The sequence below is a fragment of the Lipotes vexillifer genome, unplaced genomic scaffold (genome assembly GCF_000442215.2).
Source record: "Lipotes vexillifer unplaced genomic scaffold, Lipotes_vexillifer_v1.1 scaffold90, whole genome shotgun sequence".
Taxonomy (NCBI): Eukaryota; Metazoa; Chordata; class Mammalia; order Artiodactyla; family Lipotidae; genus Lipotes; species Lipotes vexillifer.
The window spans coordinates 7,135,801-7,148,332 of record NW_006782310.1 but is presented as its reverse complement, the minus strand read 5'-3'; positions in this window follow the sequence as shown (position 1 = coordinate 7,148,332).

Here is a 12,532-nt window from a genome sequence, read left to right as displayed (position 1 = left end):
GGGAAAGAACCCACATATCAGATTTGATGATCAGAATCAGAAAGTTTCATTCTGTTTCTTGTTTAACAGGACTTTTTGTTGTATGTTGATATCACATTCTACTAAATATTATTTTTCTGTCTATCAAGATGGCTATTTTCTTTTTAATCTGTTTATGTAATAAAATACTTTAATAGACTGTTTACTGTTAAATTAAACATTCATTTCTGTGATAAACTCAAGTTAATAGCATGCTGAATTTGATTTACTCATATCTGAGTTAAAATTTTTTGCCTCTAGTAAGAATGTATTTGCTGTAATTTCCCTTCTTTTTAGTAGTAAAGCTATGTTGGAGTGGAATAATCTGCTCCTTAAGTACTGGTTAGTTATAGCAGATGGTCTCAATACCCTACCCTCAGCACTCAGTCTCAGACATATAGACTATTATTTTTGTTTGTTTTTGTCTTTAACTGCAAACACTAGCGACTATGTCTGAGGACTTCCTCTGCCCATTAGAAGCCAGTCGGTCTACTTCTAAGACAAGATGGCAATGCTGGAGAGTAAGTGCCATTGGGAACAGCCCTCAACTACTAACAGATGGATGTCAGTTTATGTATACCCCAGTTTCCTTTCTCCAAAATGGGAAAATTTGGAGTCAGTGGTTATATAATCACTCAGAAGTCTCTCCTGGGATCAGGCTTAGTTGTCCATAGGCAAACTGTTCACCAACTTATCTTTTATTGGATTTCTTCTCCTTCCTGTCTTCCTTTCCTATGCCCTTCAGTGATTCTAAAGATCATTGCCCAAAGAAACTGCTTCACTTAAATCCTTACATCAAGGTCAGCATTTGGAAAATTCTAAGACAAAAATACTCAAAATTTTAAAACTACCTAGGTATGTTTTCTCTTTGGAAGGATTCTTAAACATTTCAAAATGTTAATGATGTTAATAACATTTTCTATTTATAGTAGAGTCAGATTTGGTTATTTATATTTTATACAATTTTTAAAAAAATTACATGTAAGTTTTCAAGGGGCTTGGATTATTGATCATAACGTTCTTCTATTCACTTTTTATTCTCTGCTACTTTTCATTTTATGGCACATCTTTCTAGCTTAACACTTATTTGTTGTTTTTTATCTCATTTTCATTCTTTAAAAAAAAACACCTTTATTGTAGTACAATTGCTTTACAATTCTGAGTTAGTTTCTGCTTTATAACAAAATGAATCAGCTATACATATACATATATCCCCATATCTCCTCCCTCTTACATCTCCCTCCCAACCTCCGTATCCCACCCACTCTAGGTGGTCAAAAAGCACGGAGCTGACCTCCCTGTGCTATGCAGCTGCTTCCTACTAGCTATCTATTTTACATTTGAGAGTGTATATATGTCCACACCACTCTCTAACTTCGTTCCAGGTTACCCTTCCCCCTTTGGTGTCCTCAAGTCCATTCTCTACACCTGTGACTTTATTCCTGTCCTGTCCCTAGGATTTTCAGAACCACTTTTTTTTTTTTTTTTTTTTTTAGATTCCATATATATGTGTTAACAAACGGTATTTGTTTTTCTCTTTCTGACTTACATCACTCTGTATAATAGTCTCTAGGTCCATCCACCTCACTACAAATAACTCATTACATTTCTTTTTATGGCTAAGCAATATTCCATTGTATATATGTGCCACATATTCTTTATCCATTCATCTGTTGATGGACACTTAGGCTGCTTCTGTGTCCTGGCTATTGTAAATAGAGCTCCAATGAACATTGTGGTATATGACTCTTTTTGAATTATGATTTTCTCGGGGTACATGCCCAGTAGTGGGATTGCTGTGTCATATGGTAGTTCTATTATTAGTTTTTTAAGGAACCTTCATACTGTTCTCCATAGTGGCTGCATCAATTTACATTCCCACCAACAGTGCAAGAAGGAACCCTTTTCTCCACACCCTGTCCAGTATTTACTGTTTGTAGATTTTTTGATTATGGCCATCCTGACTGGTGTGAGGTGATACCACATTGTAATTTTGATTTGCATTTCTCTAATGATTAGTGATGTTGAACATGCATTCATGTGTTTGTTGGAAATCTGTATATATTCTTTGGAGAAATGTCTATTTAGGTCTTCTGCCCATTTTTGGGTTAGGTTTTTTTTATTTTCATACTGAGCTGCAGGAGTTGCTTGCAAATTTTGGAGGTTAATCTTTTGTCAGTTGCTTCATTTGCAAATATTTTCTCTCATTCTGAGGGTTGCCTTCTTGTCTTGTTTATGGTTCTCTTTGCTGGGCAAAAGTTTTTAAGTTTCATTAGGTCCCATTTGTTTATTTTTGTTTTTATTTCCATTGCTCTAGGAGGTGGGTCAAAAAGGATCTTGCTGTGATTTATGTCACAGAGTGTCCTGCCTATGTTTTCCTCTAAGAGTTTGATAGTTTAGGTCTTTAATTCATTTAGAGCTTATTTTTGTTTATGGTGTTAGGGAGTTATCTCATTTCATACTTTTACATGTACCTGTCCAGTTTTCCCAGCATCACTTATTGAAGAGGCTGTCCTTTCTCCATTGTACATTCCTGCCACCTTTATCAAAGATAAGGTGACCATATGTGTGTGAATTTTTCTCTAGGCTTTCTATCCTGTTCCATTGATCTATCTTTCTGTTTTTGTGCCAGTACCATACTGTCTTGATTACTGTAGCTTTGTAGTATAGTCTGAAGTCAGGGAACCTGATTCCAACAACGATCTATCTTTCTGTTTTTGTGCCAGTACCATACTGTCTTGATTACTGTAGCTTTGTAGTATAGTCTGAAGTCAGGGAGCCTGATTCCTCCAGCTCCGTTTTTCGTTCTCAAGATTGCTTTGGCTATTCGGGGTCTTTTGTGTTTCCATACAAATTGTGAAAATTTTTGTTCTAGTTCTGTGAAAAATGCCAGTGGTAGTTTGATAGGGATTGCATTGAATCTGTAGATTGCTTTGGGTAGTATAGTCATTTTCACAATGTTGATTCTTCAAATCCAAGAACATAGTATATCTCTCCATCTATTTGTATCATCTTTAATTTCTTGCATCAGTGTCTTATAATTTTCTGCATAAAGGTCTTTTGTCTCTGTAGGTAGGTTTATTCCTAGATATTTTATTCTTTTTGTTGCAATAGTAAATGGGAGTGTTTTCTTGATTTCACTTTCAGATTTTTCATCATTAGTGTATAGGAATGTCAGAGATTTCTGTGCATTAATTTTGTTTCCTGCTACTTTGCAAAATTCAGTGATTAGCTCTAGTAGTTTTCTGGTAAAAACTTTAGGATTCTATATGTATACTATCATATCATATGCAAACAGTGACAGCTTTACTTTTTCTTTTTAGATTTGGATTCCTTTTATTTTCTTTTCTTCTCTGATTGCTGTCGATAAAACTTCCAAAACTATGTTGAATATGAGTGGTGAGAGTGGCCAGCCTTGTTTTTTTCCTGATCTTAGTCGAAATGCTTTCAGTTTTTCATCATTGAGAACAATGTTGGCTGTGGGTTTGTCATATATGGCCTTTATTATGTTGAGGAAAGTTCCCTCTATGCCTACTTTCTGCAGGGTTTTTATCATAAATGGGTGTTGAATTTTGTCAAAAGCTTTCTCTGCATCTGTTGAGATGATCATATGGTTTTTCTCCTTCAGTTTTTTAATATGGTGTATCACGTTGATTGATTTGCGTGTATTGACGAATCCTTGCATTCCTGGAATAAACCCCACTTGATCATGGTGTATGATCCATTTAATGCCCTGTTGGATTCTGTTTGCTAGTATTTTGTTGAAGATTTTTTGCATATATGTTTATCAGTGATATTGGCCTGTAGTTTTCTTTCTTTGTGACACCCTTGTCTGGTTTTGGTATCAGGGTGATGGTGGCCTCATAGAATGAGTTTTGGAGTGTTCCTCCCACTGCTATATTTTGGAAGAGTTTGAGAAGGATAGGTGTTAGCTCTTCTCTAAATGTTTGAAAGAATTTCCCTGTGAAGCTACCTGGGCCTGGGTTTTTGTTTGTTGGAAGATTTCTAATCACAGTTTCAATTTCAGTGCTTATGATTGGTCTGTTCATATTTTCTATTTCTTCATGATTCAGTTTTGGCATGTTGTGCATTTCTAAGAATTTCTTCCAGGTTGTCCATTTTATTGGCATAAAGTTGCTTGTAGTAATCTCTCGTGATCGTTTGTATTTCTGCAGTGTCAGTTGTTACTTCTCCTTTTTCATTTCTAATTCTATTGCTTTGAGTCTTCTCCTTTTTTTTCTTGATGAGTCTGGCTAACGGTTTATCAATTTTGTTTATCTTCTCAAAGAACCAGCTTTTAGTTTTATTGATCTTTGCTATCATTTCCTTCATTTCTTTTTCATTTATTTCTAATCTGTTTTTTATAATTTCTTTCCTTCTGCTAAATTTGGAATTTTTTTTGTTCTTCTTTCTCTAATTGCTTTAGGTGCAAGGTTAGGTTGTTTATCTGAGGTGCTTCTGTTTCTTAAGGTAGGATTGTATTGCTATAAACGTCACTCATAGAACTGCTTTTGCTGTATCCCACAGATTTTGGGTCGTCATGTCTCCATTGTCATTTGTTTCTAGGTATTTTTTAATTTCCCCTTTGATTTCTTCCGTTATCACTTCGTTATTAAGAAGTGTATTGTTTAGCCTCCATGTATTTGCATTTTTACAGATCTTTTCCTGTAATTGATATGTAGTCTCATAGCATTGTGGTCGGAAAAGATACTTGATACAATTTCAGTTTTCTTAAATTTACCAAGGCTTGATTTGTGACCCAAGATATGATCTATCCTGGAGAATGTTCCATGAGCACTTGAGAAAAATTTGTATTCTGTTGTTTTTGGGTGGAATGTCCTATAAATATCAATTAAGACCATCTTGTTTAATGTATCATTTAAAGCTTGGGTTTCTTTATTTATTTTCATTTTGGATGATCTGTCCATTGGTGAAAGTGGGGTGTTAAAGTCCCCTACTATTAATGTGTTACTGTCGATTTCCCTTTTTATGGCTGTTAGTTTTTGCCTTATGTAGTGAGGTTCACCTATGTTGGGTGCATAAATATATACAATTGTTATATCTTTTTCTTGGATCAATCCCTTGATCATTATGTAGTGTCTTTCTTTGTCTCTTCTAATAGTCTTTATTATAAAGTCTATCTTTTCTGATATGAGAATTGCTACTCCAGGTTTCTTTTGGTTTCCATTTGCATGAAATATCTTTTTCCATCCCCTTACTTTCATTCTCTATGTGTCTCTAGGTCTGATATGGGTCTCTTGTAGACAGCAAATATATGGGTCTTGTTTTTGTATCCATTCAGCCAATCTTTGTCTTTTGGTGGGTGCATTTAATCCATTTACATTTAAGGTAATTATTGATATGTATGTTCCTATACCTATTTTCTTAGTTGTTTTGGGTTTGTTATTGTAGGTCTTTTCCTTCTCTTGTGTTTCTTGCTTAGAGAAGTTCCTTTAGCAGTTGTTGTAGAGCTGGTTTGTTGATGGTAAACTCTCTCAGCTTTTGCTTGTCTGTAAAGGTTTTAATTTCTGCATCAAATCTGAATGAGATCCTTGCTGGGTAGAGTAATCTTGGTTGCAGGTTTTTGTCCTCCATCACTTTAAATATGTGCCACTCCCTTCTGGCTTGTAGAGTTTCTGCTGAGAGATCAGCTGTTAACCTTATGGGGATTCCCTTGTGTGTTATTTGTTGTTTTTCCCTTGCTGCTTTTAATATGCTTTCTTTGTATTTAGTTTTTGACAGTTTGATTAATATGTGTCTTGGCATATTTCTCCTTGGATTTATTCTCTATGGGACTCTCTTTGTTTCCTGGACTTGATTAACTATTTCATTTCCCATATTAGGGAAGTTTTCAACTATAATCTCTGCAAATATTTTCTCAGTCCCTTTCTTTTTCTCTTCTTCTTCTGGAACCCCTATAATTCAAATGTTGGTGCATTTAATGTTGTCCCAGAGGTCTCTGAGGCTGTCCTCAGTTCTTTTCATTCCTTTCTGTTTATTCCACTCTGCAGTAGTTATTTGCGCTATTTTATCTTCCAGGTCACTTATACATTCTTCTGCCTCATTTATTCTGCTATTGATCCCATCTAGAGTATTTTTCATTTCATTTATTGTGTTGTTCATCATTGTTTGTTTCATCTTTAGTTCTGGTAGGTCCTTGTTAAATGTTTCTTGCATTTTGTCTATTCTATTCCAAGATTTTGGATCATCTTTACTATCATTATTCTGAATACTTTTTCAGGTAGACTGCCTATTTCCTCTTCCTTTGTTAGGTCTGGTGGGTTTTTATCTTGCTCCTTCATCTGCTGTGTGGTTTTCTGTCTTCTCATTTTGCTTATCTTACTTTGTTTGTGGTCTCCTTTTTGCAGGCTGCAGGTTTGTAGTTCCTGTTGTTTTTGGTGTCTGTCCCCAGTGGCTAAGGTTGGTTCAGTGGGTTGTGTAGGCTTCCTGGTGGAGGGGACTAGTGCCTGTGTTGTAGTAGATGAGGCTGGATCTTGTCTCTCTAGTGGGCAGGTCCATGTCTGGTGGTGTATTTTGGGGTGTCTGTGGCCTTCTTATAATTTTAGGTAGCCTCTCTGCTAAAGGTTGGTGCTGTGTTCTTGTCTTGCTAGTAGTTTGGCATAGGATGTTCAGCACTGTAGCTTGCTGGTCTTAGAGTGAAACTGCAGGCTGGTGTTGAGATGGAGATCTCTGGGAGATTTTCACCATTTGATATTATGTGGAGCTGGGAGGTCTCATGTGGACCAGTGTCCTGAAGTTGGCTCTCCCACCTCAGAGGCACAGCACTAACTCCTGGCTGCAGCACCAAGAGCCTTTCATCCACGTGGCTCAGAATAAAAGGGAGAAAAGTTAGAAAGAAAAAATTAGTGGAATTAGAAATAAAGAAAGAAAGAAAGGAAGGAGGAAGGGAGGGAGGAAGGAAGGAAGTAAAGAAGGAAGGAAATAAAGAAAGAATGAAGGTAAAGTAAAATAAAATAAAGTAAGATAAATCATAATAAAGTTATTAAAATAAAAAAATAATTATTAAGAGAATAAAAAAGAAAAAAAAAACAGACGGATAGAGCCCTAGGACAAATGGTGGAAGCAAATCTATACAGACAAAATCTCACATAGAAGCATACACATTCACACTCACAAAAAGAGGAAAAGGGGAAAATGTCATAAATCTTGCTTTCAAAGTCCACCTCCTGGGCTTCCCTGGTGGCACAGTGGTTGAGAGTCCGCCTGCCGATGCAGGGGACACGGGTTCGTGACCCGGTCCGGGAAGATCCCACATGCCGTGGAGCGGCTGGGCCCGTGAGGCATGGCCACTGAGCCTGCGCGTCCGGAGCCTGTGCTCCGCAACGGGAGTGGCCACAACAGTGAGAGGCCTGCATACCGCAAAAAAAAAACAAAAACAAAAACAAAGTCCACCTCCTCAATTTGTGATGATTTGTTTTCTAAAGGAGGAAGGAAGGAAAGAAAGAACGAAGATAAAGTAAAATTAATTAATGTTATTAAAATAAAAAGTAATTATTAAGGAAAAAATTGAAAAACGAAAATGGAGAGGTAGGACCCTCAGACAAATGGTGGAAGCAAAGCTATACAGACAAAATCTCACACAGAATCATATACATACAGACTCACAAAAAAAGGAAAAGGGGAAAAATCATAAATCTTGCTCTCAAAGTTCACCTCCTTAATTTGGGATGATTCATTGTCTATTCATGTATTCTGCAGATGCAGGATACATCAAATTGATTGTGCAGCTTTAATCCACTGCTTCTGAGGTTGCTGGGAGAGATTTCCCTTTCTCTTTGTTCTCACAGCTCCCAGGGGCTCAGCTTTGGATTTGGCCCCGCCTCTGTGTGTAGGTCGCCAGAGGGAGTCTGTTCTTCGCTCAGACAGGATGGGGTTAAAGAAGCAGCTGATTCGGGGGCTCTGGCTCACTCAGGCTGGGGGGAGGGAGGGGCACGGAGTGCGGGGCAAGCCTGTGGTGGCAGAGGCTGGCGTGACTTTGCACCAGCCTGAGGCGAGCCATGCGTTTTCCATGGGGAGTTGTCCCTGGTTCCCTGGACCCTGGCAGTAGTGGGCTGCACAGGCTCTCCAGTAGGGCGGTGTGGATAGTGACCTGTGCTCGCACACAGGCTTCTTGGTGGCGGCAGCAGCATCCTTAGGGTCTCATGCCTGTCTCTTTTGTCCGCGCTTTCAGCCACGGCTCACGCCCGTCTCTGGAGCTCCTTTAAGCAGCGTTCTTAATCCCTTCTCCTCACGCACCAGGAAACAAAGAGGGAAGAAAAAGTGTCTTGCCTCTTCCGCAGGTCCAGACTTTTGCCCGGACTCCCTCCCGGCCAGCCGTGGCGCACTAACCCCCTGGAGGCTGTGTTCACGCCTCCAACCCCAGTCTTCTCCCTTCCTCCGACCGAAGCCCGAGCCTCAGCTCCCAGCCCCGCCCGCCCCAGCGGGGTAGCAGACAAGCCTCTCGAGATGGTGAGTGCCTGTCAGCACAGATTCTCTGTGCGGGAACCTCTCCGCTTTGCCCTGCGCACCCTTGTTACTGTGATCTCCTCCATGGCTCTGAAACTTTCCCCCTCTGCCACCGTCAGTCTCCACCCACAAAGGGGCTTCCTAGTATGTGGAAACCTTTCCTCCTTCACAGCTTCCTCCCACTGGTGCAAGCCCGTCCCTGTCCTTTTGTCTCTGTTTATTCTTTTTTCTTTTGCCTTAAGCAGGTACGTGGGGGGTTTCTTGCCTTTTGGGAGGTCTGAGGTCTTCTGCCAGCGTTCAGTAGGTGTTCTGTAGGAGTTGTTCCACGTGTAGATGTATTTCTGGTATATCTGTGGGGAGGAAGGTGAACTCCGCGTCTTACTCTTCCGCCATCTTCCCGGAAGCCCTAAGCAAATTATTATAAAAAAAAAAAAAAAGAAAGAAATGGAAAATCCACTCAGATCATTAACAATAAATTCTATCATTATATGAATCTGGGAACAGAATTTGTATAATCACTATGAAAGATCTAAGGATCAAACCTTGGACCTACCCTTTTGTAATTGTATGATTAGACCCCTTTGTGCTTCAATTTCTTCACATGAAAAAGAGGGATGGGATTAAAGCAGGATATATGTAACAACGTGTATTTTGCTTTTTATTTGTTTGTTGTTTTGAGACAGAATCACATGAGATCATCCATATAAAGCATTTAACATCATGATGGGCGCATTCTAAATGTTTAATAACTGTTTGCCTTTACCTTTGTAACTTATTTCAGGGTCCCTAGTATAACTTACCTATGAAGTCTAAATGTTGTTCTTCAAATAATCCATTTAATTATATATTATAAAGAGACAAAGAGAATTATGTTTGCCCTCTTCTAAAATATAAGCAGAGACGAGTTTTAGAAAAAGACACAATCAGTTGCAAACTTCCTCCTTGCTTGCTTCCCATACTTCCTTCCTGCCCCTCCAGCCGCTACTGAGTATATCTCATCACCAGGCTCACATATGTGACAATGATAAAAAGGTCTGTGCTGGGAACAATATAGTGAGTAATAAATCAATGCTGGGAGGGAGGTTACTAAGAAGGATGGGAGGAGGGGAGATGGAATTGTGAATAATCAATGCAACAGACTCTGTAAGAACATGGCAAAACATCTTACTTAACATGCTTAATAAAGCTGGAGAGGGGAAATGAGTGATAATATGGAAACAGGCTGTCAGATTGCTGGAGAGCCCTTTGCCCACATAGATGGAGCAGGGAGAGGAAGAGAGTGGCTTCCACTGTGCTGGACCCAGCTCTGAGCACCCACCCCACATGGTGCTCATTGCCTGGGATATTACACGTTCTTCCTCCTGACTATGCCAGCAGTTTCAGGAATAAAGAGAGAGAGAAAAACTATATATATTTAAGAGTTTTCCAATTGTGGTTAAATCCAGAAACACACAGCAATATTGCTGCAGAGCAAAAGGACCCCCTCCCCACTTGGAGTAACAAGATGAAAAGAAAATTCAAAGGGTACTTCGATTCTTGAACTGAGAGATGGCTGACTCTTGCTCCAGAATGATAGTGCAAAGAATTCCTGAAATACTCTTGTCTAGCCCTCTTGATTACAAGAGGGCGGAAAACGAAGTTCATGGAGAACCAGGGCACAAAGTCACATAGATAGTTGGTGTCAGAGTATAAACTAGGGCCTTGGTATCCAGCATAAGATATTAAGTTGTATAAAGTACCTTGCACTCAGGAGTTACTCCACAAACAGGGGATCACTTTCTTTTTCCTTTAGTCTGGAATTTGTTCACTTCTCTTTTCTGCATCCAGAGTTTAAAAGAGAAGGAAACATGAGTACTGAACTTGGTGTCTAAAGACATTAGTTAGAAAGCTGATTCTTTTACAGACTGGTATCATTTAGTGCTAATTACTAATTTTGGACCTCAGTGTGCTCATTTCTAAGTTGAGAAATTAGTTCTGTAGGATTACAAGTCCTTTTACAGGTCTAACATTCATAATTTTAATCATTCTCATTTTAAAATTGAATATGACCTGTCTGCATAATAAAAGAGGGAGAAAAAACACAAGGAAAAAAATGTGCTACAACATTATAAGGGCTTGTCCCTTGGTAGCTTTGGAATAAATGTGTTATTGTTAAATTCAATGGTATCATCTTAACAAGGCAAACAGAAACATAATGATTGCTAATTGAACTATAAAAGTAATAACTACATTTGATGTAAAATGGAAAGTCCTCAGCAGTGAGCTCAGATTGTATAAGTGGAAGCAGTTATCAGAGGCCAAATCAGATTAGAAGGGAGCCATTCCAATCACATCTTGGTGGTGTTGAATCTGCACCGGGCATGGAGTGCCTTCAGTACATGTAACGATATCCTACTCCAGTGCTGCAGGAGAATGGGAGAAACATGACAACTCACTGTTGTGGGTAACCTGTGTCTGGGAATAAAGGTAGGAATCTATTTTAAGCAACACCCTAGCCTGGGAAGAAGGGTGGTAGGTGGAGTAAAATGTTGAGATGTTGTCCAGGAGATGCTCTTACCACATTCACAAGGTAAGATGATATTATCTTCAGTATTTGATTTAGTATATCAAGCTTTTCTCTAGGAAGCTTTTCTGCCCCTAAAATTTGTACCAGCTACCCTAGTTGGAGACATGAAATTTACCTTCAGTGATTAAGCATGCTGAGGACGGCATACAGACAGTTCCCATATGCTGGCTCAGCACAAAGAACAGTGAGGTACTTCTCAGGCCAGCAAAGTCACCTGGGGAGAATGGACACTGCCTCAGCACCTTTGATGCCTGCAGAGCAGGTAGAACAATAGGTATTATGCCTTCTCTCCAATGTTGAGCAATGTTAAGAAGTCAGAGTAAGACAGCAGTAGACTGAGCTATGGAACAACAGGCCAGCTGTGTCTCAGAGAAATAGTAGCTGGGATGGATCTGTACTGTCTCCTCTGACTCACCCCTTTTGTATGTATGTTATCCCCGTTTCCCACCCCTACAATATGCATCTCCTGGACATCATCTAAGATGTGTTTATTTGTTTTGTTTGTTTGTTTGTGTTTCTCTTGATTCCCCTGATTCAAGCCTAACAAGTGATCAGGATGAAAAATGATGCTCAGGAGATGATTGCTGATTGAGGAGTTGATTGAGGACTTGATTGACTCATTTGGAATAACTTGTTCAATTCTAGCTTACCACAGATTCTCACACAAACTTAAGAGAGAAGCCATTTTATTATCTAGCCAAAGATATGTGAGAATTTTGTTAGGGCTCCCTGTCAGAATATTTTCAATGAGCATTTTATTATACAACAAATTTTCTTTGGAGACCCCCTTCCTCCTGCTTACAGCTCTCACTTGGTTTCTAATTTCAGCTCAAGCTGTGTCTCCACCAGCGATTTCATTCCCTATCTCTCTCTAGCCCCCTCCCCAACCAAATCATATCCATATTTTTTACAGAATGCAAAATATAGATACAAGCATCTGTTTGGACAAAATCAGTTTTCACTTGTGAAAAGTGGATGCTTTGTAAAATCACAGGCAACAAGAAAAATGTCAGAGAATGGAACCAAATGTTGGAGGGATAATAAAACCTTCAGTCTGCAGTTGGATGAGCTGAGGAAGAGGTCTGCTAAAAATTAAATAGTCAAGACATATACTGAATTCCTTTGGTCACTGAGTTTCAAAACCCCACCCTGAATCCCCTGAGGCTTGATTTCTCACAGTAAAAATAGGACTAAGAGACTCCTATCTCTACTCTGTGTTATGAGCAGACATGCAGGATCAACCATGCAAAAAAGATGTCTGTTTCCTTGTTTTCACATAGTGGTATTCAAAAAGCTATTTCCTCTCTAATAAGGAAAGTCCACTCTCACTGCCAAATTATAATGCTTTGAAAAATTCTCAATTTGTTTAACTCAAATTATGTCTCTAATCCTTAGAAAGAATGTTGTATCAACAGTTGGCTCTTTAGTTCCCAGGTCTTTCCATCTTTATAATTTATTTGCGTGAATGTCTTGGGCAATTAA